We start from the raw sequence: 13,640 nt of genomic DNA, 5'->3' as shown, positions 1-13,640 counted from the left end.
GATAAACAATGAATCACCCTTCGCCACCTTCGCTTAGAACCAATTAGTGTACCGGTAAACCACACACGCTCCACTAACTTCTTAGCAAGGTGCAAAGTGTAATTTCATGGGATTGCATTAATTCACTTTTCCTAAAGTAACTAAGATTGGGAAATTTTAAGAAAACATGTAGTTACTTTGTATTTCATATTATACTTTTAATGAGAGGATGAGGTTGCCCTATCCTACCCGTTCAGATAACGACCCTCCACCAATCAAGCGAGCGGTGGGTGTGAGTGTACACCCATTAAGCGCCATTTTATAGGCTGCAACCTTATACCCACCTTATAGACCGGCTTCGTGAATGAGGCCTACTAACGGTAAGACTAGCATTTAAGTTATACATACATATATATATATATATATATATATATATATATATATATATATTAATCTTGTAATATTATATTAGTATAGGGTTGTATTTTAAACTTGTAAAATTCTAGGGTTTGAAATTTAAATTGTCTAAATTAAACTTTTAATCACAAAACATAAATTTCAAAACTTGAGGACAAGTTTTAAACATTTAAAACATAAAGGATCAAATAACAAATAATCTAAATCACATAATTATCTATATTTGATTAATAATTATCATATAAGGAAATCAAATATTTTATTAATTGATAATTATCTTCAATTAGATCAAAAATATAGTCATATATATCACAAAATCGGATTAGGGTTGATCTAATATGATTAAGGTAAGTTTCCATAAGATAAATATGAAAAAAAATCCCGTTTTTGGCTAATCCTGACGCTCGGACTCGCCGAGTACACAAAGGGACTCGCCGAGTCAGGCCTACTCGCCGAGTCCACTTTGGAACTCGCCGAGTCCATGACTCAGAAACATAAAAATCGAATTTTTCAGTTTAGTTTCATACAATCAAGCAACAATTCAACGAAAACCAAGCTAGTCTCTGATACCACTGATGGGTTTTAGCCATAAGAACTTTCCTATGTGCGCATGCAAAACCCTAATGCTTGGATCTAGGCTTTCTAATCAAACATGCTTTGAATCCAAGACTTCTAATGACTATTTAGGTGTAATAACAATATTGAAACAGATCTAGAATCATACCTTTGAATTCCTTGTTGATCTTGTTGTCTTGGAGCTTCTAGAGTCACAATTATCACTCCTCTAATGGCTTACAAACACCAAACAGCAAGGAGGATGATTTGGGAGAGAGGAGAGGGGAGGAATTCGGCCAGAGTCTCTCTACTTTAGATGGGATGTCGAATTCCCTTAGCCATAGGATCTATTTATACTTATAGACTCCTTAAGGGTTACAACTTAAACCCTAATTGGATAACTTAGACTTTAAGTTAATCCATATCCTTTCCTTGATAACCCTATGGATGATTTTGGCTTATCCTAGCCTTAGAAATCGTCCGATCCTTTATCAATAATGATTTACAGTCTAAAGTTTAACTATCAAGCAATTGACAGTTTATACCCTCTTATTTAACTAATCTCTTTAAGTCACCAAATTAATTCTAATTAATTCTATGACTTATATTAATATATTATTCTTTATATTATTCTCATAATATACTAATAATATTTACTATCTCTTAATAAATCATCCTATCAAGTTGCTATGGTGAAGGCAGCCCAAAAGGACCATGCACAATCGGGTCAAATAATTGCCTAATATAGTTACAGCCTTAGACACTATTCCAACATACTCTACAACCTATAACATGGATTCCGTAATCTAGTTGCAGAATATTTGAAGGTAGGTAAATAACGATTTACCAATTTCCACCATGAAAAATGAAAAAGAAATTTAAGTTTTAAATGTTTTGAAAACTTCTCGATCCATTGAGATTCATTGAACTTTTCAATGGCATGTATAATCTCGATTATGCCCTTCATTTGTAACTGGGATGCCGATGATCACAAATAAGGTGTGATTAACCATGCGAATGTACTTGGTGCACCCAATGTTATTATCACCTAATCAATGTGCCGGTTAACCACACACGCTCCATTGATCTATGCAAACATCGAGCCATCCTTTGCTACCAATGCCAATCCCAAATTAGTGTGCCGGTTAACCACACACGCTCCACTAATGTCTCGACAACGATACAAAGTGTAATTCCATGGAGTAGCGTACAATTTCACATTTCGCCCAAAGTAACTAGGATTTGGGAATTTGTAAAAGCGTTTAGTTACTTTGTATTCATTATACTTTATAATGGAAGATTGTGTCGTATCCTACTCGTTCGGCTAACGACCCTCCACTAGTCAAGAGTGCGGTGGGTAAGAGTGGATACCCATTCAACCGCCATTTTATAGGCAATTTCCTTAAACACCCCTTAGAGACCAGCTCCGTGAATGAGGTCTACTAATGGTAAGACTGTCAATTTACTCATTCATATATATAATATTAGATTTTTAATGTTATATATAGTATATAATGTATTTTATACTCTTAAAATGCCACGTGGTTTAATTTAATAAATTATACTTTTAATTTAATTTAATGTAAAAAAATATCTTTATGGATTTATTAACTCTCTTTTAATTATACACTTAACTTAATAAAACCATAAGGGTGTAATTTTTAACTTTTCAAAATACTAGGATTTTAGAATTTAATATTTCAAAAATTAAACTTTTAATCAAAAAGTTTAAATTCCAAAACTTGAGGGCAAGTTTTGAAACTTTTCAAAACTATCTAGATCCAATTACAAATAATTAAAATTAATCAAATAATTGGAATTATATAAATTTAACCTAATTCAATTTCTTGCAAGATAATTCAAATCAAATAATTCAAATAATTAGGGTTTATCAACTAAAGCAATATTTATCTAATTAAACGACACTTATCTCTAATTTTGACAAGGATAATCATAACAAATTAATAAAATTCGGATTTTATCAATCAAAAGCAATTTTGGTAATTATCCAAGCTCAAAATAGGTCAAGATCCCAAGTTTTCTGCCATCTGAACCGACACCACCTCGTGGTGATCAGGCAGAAGCAAAAAAACGAAAAAATTTCTGCTTTGAAAACATAACTTTTGCATTAAATACATTAGAAAACCATCCTAGGCTTTGATACCACTGATGAGTTATGAGCACTACATCAATCCTATGGTGCACATGCAAAACCCTAAAACTTTGGATCTAGGTTTATCTAATTGTACATGCAAGTTATCCAAAGCTCATAAACCCTAGATCTAGCATACAATAATCTAATTAACATATGAATAAGGGTTTAGATCTTTACCTTGATTGTTATATAGCCATAACAATCCCAAATCCTCTTGTAATTGGCTTCAGAAAGCTTACTCCCTCAAGTGTTGCACCTCTAATGGAGTCACAAACACCATGAGCAATAAGGATGAAGAGGAGAGGCACCCAAAAACGTCTAGAAACCCTAAAGGATTGCTTAGCCACGTTTTTGGGGCTTAGGGGGTCTCTATATATAGTTAGGCTATTAGGGTTTTAGCTGGAAACCCTAATATGACTGCTTAAGCCCTAAGCAGCCCATGGACTCCCTCCTTAGAAGCCTTAGACGAATTCTTATGGGCTTCCCTATATAATTTGTGCACTCCAACTTCTATGGAATCCATTAGCCCAATTGCAATTATCTTATAATTACAATATCAATCCCCTAAGTTTAATTAATCTCTTTTAGCTACAAAATTAAATCTTAATTAATTATTGACTAATATTAATTAAACAATATGATTTCTCCTTTAATATATTATTCTTACAATATATTAATAAATCATAATTAATCATCTCTCTCCATAATTCATCCTAAAAGTTGCTATGATGAAGGCAACCCAAAAGGACCATGCTCATAATCGGGTCAAGTACATCCCAAAATAGTTATAGACATAAACACTAACCCAACAAAAACAATAACAAAGCAAGGTATAAACTTTATACCTCCAAATTACTGAAAAAGGGTGGGGAGATTCTGGATCCAAGTCTTCTCTTCAAGCTACTTCAACTTCAAGGATCCTCCAAAAGTGTGCAAAATATCAACTCTTAAGTCCCTTCACAAGCTCACACACTCTCAAGGACGATGATACACTCTTTTAGGGTTTTTTGGACAGAGGAGGCTGTCAAGGAGGCCAACCAAGAGACTTAAGGTCTTTAAATAGGGTGCAACACCCTAAAAATTAAGGTTTCCTTCCTAACCGCCAACTAGTCGAGTTGAGGCACCAAAACTCGTCGAGTTGGTCCATTAATTCTTGCGGCCAAAATCCACTCAACACGTCGAGTTGAAGCATTCAACTCGCCAAGTTAAATAGGAAAATTCACAATTTAAGAAAATAAATTCATACTGGAACTAAGCGTTACAGTAACTTAAACATCAACACATCATTGGCACACATTTTTGACACAATGACATGACTATCACACAACTCTAATCCCTTTGTAGTTACCAACATATTAATAACTGTGAAATAGCCTTTACAAATATTTACACCATCAATCGTCATCCTACTCCCATCTTCCAAAACAAAATGCACATACAAGCATATTTTATCATAAAAAATTATGAACAATACAAAGATGACCCTAAATTACACACGAATAACAACAATGTACACTAATAAAACGATTAACAATAGACCTTATCACTACACAAAACAATTATGGGAATAGTCTCAATTAACTTATATTTTCAATATGTGATTTACTTATTGTTTTGTTGGTTATGAGGGTGTTTCTGGCAACACTATAAAAATTATAAAAATTAAAGAAGATTAATTAATCATTAGACAACAATACACCATAATATATTCTTGGGCCTAATTAAAGAGCCCAACAAAGTTCCATATAAGAAGGAATCAAATTGCTTAATAAAACTAGCTATAATTTCTTTTGGTATGGTCCAACTCTACAATAAGTTTTTGGTATATTTGATCTTCTATAAAACAAACTTGTAAAAAAAGGAAACCTTCAACATTGTCCATTCATGAAGACAAAATACATGTCTAACTTGCTAAGGTTATATGTAAAATTCTCAAATCGACCAAATACAAGACTTTGAATGATTTCGTATATATTTTAGTAATATCTTGTTGGACATCCCTATCAACTTATATCAAGTAATTTGTAATAAAAAGGGATCTTTATTCATAAAACCTAGGCACAACATGGGTGAAGACAACAAAAGGCAAGAAATTACCTAAAAGAGAAAAATCCATTTGCAATAATGAACACTCAAGGTTTTATTAATATTGTTTTTTTACTTTATAGTTATATAATATCATTTTATTTTAGATTTGTGCTCCTATCATTGTTTATGTTTAAACTTAATTTGATGTAAATATATACTTTAATAAATAAATATTACTTTTCAAAACTTACATTAATAAATATATAGATCTCAATACATTCCAAAATAACACAAATATTGTATGTTATGGTATTTTCTTAAGTATCTTAACTTCACAAAGAACAAAAGCAAGCTTAAAAAGTTTATTAGTTTAGATAAATGAAATGCATAAACACATAATATGAACTACAATTTTAAATACTTAAATTTTAAATAAGTGTAAATGAATCATTTGAATATAGATTAGTGGCTTTATAATGCATGTCATTGCAACTTCTTTTTTTTTTTTTTCAAAAGTTATAAAAAAAGACCCATTTTTTTCTAATAAGGGTTTGGGAATAAACCTCATATATAAGCGTGCAAAACATGTATAGTTTTCTAGATTAACAAAAATGATAATAAGAGATGTATCCATAGAACAACCATATGAAGCAATTTTGATGCCTTGAAGCAAGTGATTAAGATAATTTGAGCCAAGAAGCCAATTTCTATCATAGTTGGTTATCGAATAGGAATCTTGCATTTCTATGATAAAGGCAAAACTTTAGCAATGGGAAAACATATCTATCAAGGCAAACCTTGCTCTAATAAGCCTAATCAATTACTATTTGTAGATGATGGTGTAACAATATATTTCATTGTGTGTTTTAACCATTTATAATTAGTTTGTTAGAAATTAATTATCCCTTAACAAATTCTAAAGAAAATGTCACTTTCTATGGGTGCCCACTTGAAATACGAAGCCACTGATGATCATATACATTCACGACTAAAATGCTCTATATATACTTGTTAAGAATAACGAAAGAGAGACATCCTTCAACTCTTTCACTTTTATCCCTAGCAAGAGATAAGAAATGTTGCCAATTATTTCTTATGTGTTGCTTCTCACTTGCACCACCATCTTCAATGTCTCTCCCACCATGGCAGCTGATAATGAACTCAAAACCTACATTGTTCAGTTAACTTCACCCCAAGGCCAAGACTTTTCTCAACCTCAAGATCGTGAAGAGTGGTACAAATCACTTCTATCAGAAAGTGCCTCCATCTCAAATGAGAAACCGATCATGGTTCATATGTACCACCACGTAATGATAGGATTCGCTGCAAAAATGTCGGCGCATCATGCAAAGGTGATGAAGAATATGAAGGGAGTTTTGTCTGTAAGACCTGAGAGAGTGTATCAGTTACACACAACTCGTTCCCCACAGTTTTTGGGCTTACACCAAAACTCAGGGTTTTGGACGGATTCAAACTATGGGAAGGGAATGATAATTGGGATTATAGACACCGGAATCACTCCTGGGCATCCTTCGTTCAATGATGAAGGGATCCCACCTCCATCGTCTAAATGGAAAGGCAAATGTGAAGTAGCAGGGTGTAATAACAAGCTAATCGGGTTAAGGAACTTTGATCCCTTTAGTAAAACGCCAGTCGATGAACACGGCCATGGAACTCACACTTCAAGTACTGCAGCAGGAAGTCATGTACACAACGCGAACGTATTTGGAAATGCCAATGGCACTGCCATTGGAATGGCACCATTGGCACACGTGGCCATGTATAAAGTGTGCAGTTTTGGCTGTTCAGGAAGCGCCATTGCAGCAGGCATGGATGCAGCTATTGAAGATGGTGTTGATGTGCTTTCACTATCACTTGGTGGAGCTTCGGCCCCCTTCTACATCGATATTATTGCTATAGGTGCCTTCGTTGCCATGCAGAAAGGGATCTTCGTGAGTTGTTCAGCAGGTAACAGCGGGCCTCGTAGTTCATCATTATCAAACGAAGCCCCATGGATCCTTACAGTTGGAGCTAATACGATTGATAGAAGAATAAGAACAACGGTGTATCTGGGGAACAAAAAGCTGTTCGACGGAGAGGCAATAAACCAACCTAAAGATTTCGATCATAAGCTTCGGCCCCTTGTTTACCATGCAAAAGACTCGATCTCAGCAGCATATTGCTTGAATGGATCACTAGACCATATTGATGTCAAAGGGAAGGTGGTATTGTGTGATCAGGGTGCAAGTACTGCACTTGATAAGAGCAAGGTAGTAAAGGCTGCCGGAGGAGCTGCCATGATCATTGCTAATCACAGAATTTTTGGCGAGACTACAATCATAGAGCCTAATGTTATTCCTGCATCAATTGTCGGTTATGCGGAAGGAGTTGAGATAAAAAAATATTTGAATTCGACTACTTCCCCTGTAGCAACCATCCTCTTTCGTGGAACTGTAGTCGGCATAGATACAGCTCCAGAAGTGGCTTCTTTCTCTTCAAGAGGGCCTAACTTGGAAAGTCCTGGAATCCTGAAACCGGATATTATTGGTCCCGGGGTTAACATTCTCGCATCTTGGCCTATATCGATTGATAACAATACAAAGACCAAAGCAGCATTTGACATAATATCGGGCACATCAATGTCTTGTCCTCATCTCGCCGGCATAGCAGCACTGCTAAAAAGCGAGCATCCAGATTGGTCGCCGGCTGCAATCAAGTCTGCAATGATGACCACCGCAAGTCAGGTAAATCTGAAAGGGCATGCCATTGTAGACCAAAAAGACGCAAGATTCCTCCATGCAGACGTCTTTACCATTGGCGCAGGTCATATAAATCCATCAAAATCCAACGATCCAGGGCTCGTGTTTGATATCCAACCCAGTGATTACATTCCGTATCTGTGTGGGTTAGGTTATACTCCCATACAAATCGAATTGATCACTAAAAAGAAAGTTTCATGCTCAAAAACTATACCTGAGGCACAGCTAAACTATCCTTCTTTTGTGGTTTCACTTAAAAAAGGTGATACAAAAACATACTCAAGAACAGTGACTAACGTTGGTATGGCAAACTCGACTTATACCATCGGGGAAATTTCTGTACCACATGGGGTAAAAGCTGAGGTTGGTGGTTCTTCTCAAGAACTCATGTTCACAGCAGTACACCACAAGTTAACATACAATATAACTTTTACTCGGGATAGTACGGTCGAGGTGAAGGCTCAATACGGGCAAGGGCATATGACTTGGGTTTCCGCTAAATACTCGGTTAGGACCCCATTTGCGTTCAAGTTTGAATAAGTTTGTTTGATGTTAATTTTAAGAATATAAATTATAATATTATATGCAACTTTCGTGTACGTGATCATCGATCTTGTACTGATTCTTTATATCATAACGTGTTATCAGAAATGAAATAGAGAAAGAAAGAGATTGTAATGATCCGGATTCATTAATTGTCAAAGAAAGATATAGATACATGTTCACAGCACTACACCAAAAGTTAACATACAATATAACTTTTACTCGGGATAGTTCGGTTGAGGTGAAGGCTCAATACGGGCAAGGGCATATGACTTGGGTTTCCGGTAAATACTCGGTTAGGACCCCATTTGCGTTCAAGTTTGAATAAGTTTGTATGATGTTTTAAGAATATAAATTATAATATTATATACAACTTTCGTGTACGTGATCATCGATCTTGTACTCATTCTTTATATCATATTGTGTTATCAGGAATGAAATAGAGAAAGAAAGAGATTGTAATGATCCGGATTCATTAATTGTCAAAGAAAGATATAGATACAATGTATATACAAGAAGAAATAAAAACTTCAACTACTTAACTGATACACATACAGACTAAACAACTAACAAACTAACTAACAATGAATAGTTAAATTACTAATTTGCCTTTGGTTAGTTCTAACACCCCATGAAATAGAAAAAAAAAAGAGATTGTAATGATCTGTCTTCATTAATTGTCAAAGAAAGATACAAATACAATTTATATACAAAAAGAAATAAGAACTTCAACTATTTAACTGATACAGATTAATCAACTAACAATTTGCCCTTGATTAGTTGTAACAACCCCCCCTCCCAATCTGGAGGGTGCAAAAGAAACCCCAGATTGTTAATAACTTCTTGATGTTTTGTCCACGATAAAGACTTAGTAAAAACATCAACAAGTTGATTGTTAGTTGATATATGAGATAGCTGAATGAGTCCTTCTTGTAGTAATTCACAAACATAGTGACAATCAATATCGATATGTTTGGTTCGCTCGTGGTAAACCGAATTCTTTGCAATATGAATAGCTGCTAGACTATCACATTTCAAAGGTATAGGTTGAAGATTCGAAACTTGAAGATCATGAAATATCCTTGTTATCCATGCTAACTCAGCACAAATGCGTCTCATTGATCTACACTCTGCCTCTGCTGAAGATACAGAAATCGTAATTTGTTTATTTGATTTCCAAGAGATGGGAGTGTAACCGAATAGAATGAAATAGCCGCTAACAGATCTACGAGTAACTGGACAAGATGCCTAGATGCCTAATCTGAGTCACAATATGCTTCTAGATTGAAAGTCATATGTAACACACATTACCATAAAGCGATTGCCCAAACGAAAATCAAATGGATTTAGAAAATATATTTACATAATGAAAGTATGTTGCATTTTCCATTATTCGGATTTCAGGTTCCACATGAGACTAGATTGGGTAACAACAATCTTGAAAATTATAATCCCCACTTTCTTTTACATCTAATGTTCTTTAGAACGAACGTTCAATGAACTCTTTATCTATATCATGTCGTTGATATGAATGTAGTACATAAAGGCTATTGTGTGCAACATCTACAACTACCAAAGTCAAAAGCTACCCATACATAAATCCTAAATCCAATTAATTATCCCAACATTATAAATAACTAAATACGTATAAACTGAAAATTAAAACTTATTGTGCTAACATTCAAGGAATGGTTTAAGATCTACAAGTGTAGTGTCACTTTCAAGAGCATTACCACTCACAAATATCTAGTTGCAACTCTTGATAGCTTGCATAAGATCTTATGCTATGATTTCCATCCAATATATAAACAACAAGCTCAACATACTCCAATAAGTAGGGGTGAACATGGTGCGGTTTGGTGCTGTTTTAAGGACAAAGCGAATCGCAAACCACAAAGAGAGTTTTTTGTATTCTTAAAACCGTTGGGTGGGGTTTTCCAATGGTTCGGTTTTTCGGTTTCTAAATGCGGTTTCGGTTTGTACGATGCGGTTTCAGTTTTAAACTAATTCTAAAATTTGGTGTGTTCTTTGATGTTTTTTGGAGTATTTAAAAAAAAAACACGATAACAATGTGCATGTAAGCTTGTGTGGTGCAATTTTTTTCACATTTTGAAACCATTTATTTGTAAAGGTTTATTTTCAGTACAAAATAAATTATATAAATCAAAAGCTGTAAGTAACTTTATATATACAATGGTTGATTAAAAAAAAAAAATTTGAATTTTGGTTTACTTGTTATAACCTTATAACATATGGTTAATTAGTGACCTACTTTGTTGTGGTTTTAACTATAAAAATAAAAGCAAAATAGAAAATAAGTTTGTAAAATGATTTGGAATCCCGATTAAATGGCTAAAACCAACTATCAAAGTCTAAAGTCCAAATATAATATGTATTAATATTTCTTAGTATTTTAAAAAATATGTATATATTGTAAAATATAAATATAAATTAGTGATATTTTATAAATCTTTGGTGCGGTTCGGTTTTGATGGACTGGTTTCTTGGTAAAAACCGTACCGACCCGCAGACCTTCGGTTTTTGCAAAAATGAAATCCGCACCATTGGTTTTTGCATCGGTTTCGTTTTGTTGGTTGTAGTTTGTTGCGGTTTTGTCAGTTTATTTTTAGTCGGTTCGGCTTTTGCTGACCCCTACCAATAAGAATTTAAAAAGGTGAGGATTAAACACACAGTGAGGAGTGTGAGGACAATTTTCCACCATCTATTTATTCAAGAGTGATAAACTAAATCAACATGACTTCTGTGTGCACATAGTTATAATTTTATTTTTTAAATGAAGCCAAACAACTTAATATTGAACTCTTTCCACATTATTTTATATCTTTTTTTTTCGAAATATGAAAAACTTATCAGGAGAACGAGGGAGAAGTGCTCTATTTGGGAGCAAGTGATTATGGAGAGTTAGGGTTTTTTTCAAATAAGAAAATCATTCCAAAAAAAAGAGGCGGGCAATATTGGCGCCTGCTTTTACATAAATTAAAATTTTAAAACGTAAAGACAATGTTACAAAGAAAATATGTGCCACTAAAGACAATTTATAGTGGCACAAAAATAATATGCCATTAAAAACTTCAGCCACTAAATGTAAGTTTTTGTAGTTTGGGTACATCTCGTGGTTAAGCATGTAGTACATGAACCAGATGAGTAACCCAAATAATTTTTGCATCAACATTAGTCATAGCACGATATTTTGACTCGAGACAGTGGGTTGCTTCTTAGCACTCCATGAGACAAGACTAATGAACCTAGTCTGTATTAAAGTATCCTAGTAATGAAGTGGACTTAGGATACCGGAAATGCAAACCATAATAAATAGTGCCTTTGAGATGTCTCAAAATTCGTTTAACTGCTTGAAAGTGATCATTAGTGGGAGCATAAAGAAAGTAGCTAACTTGGTTAACTGCATGTAATAGATATGGGCGAGTTTGTCAGATATTGAATGTAAGAACATGAAATTTAAAGAAAGTTGACTATTAGTCAAATATTGACTAAAATGGCTAAATTGCCAGATATGAGAAAATATGAGATTATAAAGTTATGACTTCATGAAAATGGTCAAGAAGAGCTTAAGTCACTTAGAAGAGGTTACATGAGTTCGTTCAAAAAAATGAATGCATGAGAAGATGCATTTTGGCCAAAACAGTAAAATGGGGATTTTATGTTTTCTTGGCCAACTTTGCTACTTAATAGATTAATACCCGTTTTGAGTCAGTGAGAAGTGGCTTAACAGATTTGGAGTATTTTCCCATATCCGCGTGGATAAAAAGATCATAGAAAACGGATAAGAAACGAAGAAGATATGTGCATTAGAAGTTGGGACAAATTTTCCTAAAGCCGGAATGGAATCAACAATGCACTTTGTTGATCTCCAGGTGTCGCGGCACGACAACATGTTCTCGATGGCACGATGGTGCAAAGTAGACTGCCATTGACCACGAGTCAATTGGTCACTACAATGCAGTAAATAGACCACCACGTCGAGGTGTTGCAATGTGACAATTGGAAAATTTCCATCATCAACAATCACTAGAGATTAGCATTGACAAATAATAACAATAAAGCCCTAGTAAACATGGTGGTCGATGCCAGGGCTTATGATTTCAGGCTATTCCTAATGGTTCATGTCTCTGGTCGAGAGCATAAACCAAAAAATTCCGCCGGGACATTTTGCCACATCAATCCGGAAAACTATTGTCTGAGTTGTACTATCGCAAGGAGCTTATGGTTTTGCATCTTTGTGATATGCGTAAGACTTTTTTTCTGCCTCACAAACGTTCTACTTTTCCATTCACATCATCTTTCATAGAAGATTCAGACTAGACTATTTGTCAATCAGGTAATTTTACTGAATCCAAAGAGCTTGGTATATTTTTAGGTATTTCCAAATCGTTAGGTACCGCTCTCTGTACATATATTTTGTTGAAAGTTTGTATATAGATCTGATTTGAATCTTTGCTAGTTGGTAATAGTCAGGTTACCACACTAAACCATAGCTAAATTACTCATGCTTTAATGTGATTATAGTTCCATTTTGGATTTTCTTTTCGATCTGCGCATGCTTCGAGATTTGGTGACTTCTTTTGTTTGATTAATTGATTCACCATATAGTTTATTAGATCGATAAGTATTCACGATTACTCTACTAGAAAAAATGGCAAATAGCCCCAAATTAGATTTTGTATGAGAAAAAAACATAAATGCTTTAGAAGTTTTTGGTGTATTTCGTCTTCTACAAAACAACATAAATGCTATAATTTCGTTTGGTATAATCCAACTCATGTATATTTCTACTTTCTACAATAAGTTTTTGGTGTATTTCGTCTTCTACAGAACAAACTTGTAAACAAAGAAAACCTTCAACATTATCCATTGATGAAGACAAAATGCATGTCTAACTTGCTAAGGTTATATGCAAAATTCTCAAATCGACCAAATACAAGATTTAGAATGATTTCGTGCATACTTCATTAATATATTGTTGGACTTCCCTATCAACTTATATCAAGTAATTTGGAATAAAAAGGGGTCTTTCTTCAGAAAAACTTGGCCCAACATGAGTGAGGGGAACAAAAGGCAAGAAATGATCTAAAAGAGAAAAATCCATTTGCAACACTAAACACTCAAGGTTTTATTAATATATATATTTTTTACTTTATAGTTATATAATATCATTTTATTTTATA

At 34.1% G+C, this 13,640-nt stretch overlaps 1 pseudogene; it reads left to right on the top strand.

Moving 5' to 3' along the window:
* Positions 1-6,190: 6,190 nt before the first annotated feature.
* LOC145001588 (subtilisin-like protease pseudogene) lies at positions 6,191-8,433 on the top strand (annotated as a pseudogene).
* The last annotated feature ends 5,207 nt before the right edge of the window (positions 8,434-13,640 follow it).

Source organism: Lactuca saligna, chromosome 6, assembly GCF_052625555.1.
Source record: "Lactuca saligna cultivar CGN05327 chromosome 6, ASM5262555v1, whole genome shotgun sequence".
NCBI lineage: Eukaryota > Viridiplantae > Streptophyta > Magnoliopsida > Asterales > Asteraceae > Lactuca > Lactuca saligna.
Note: the sequence above shows the minus strand (reverse complement) of the source record. Positions and strands in the feature narration are given on the sequence as shown.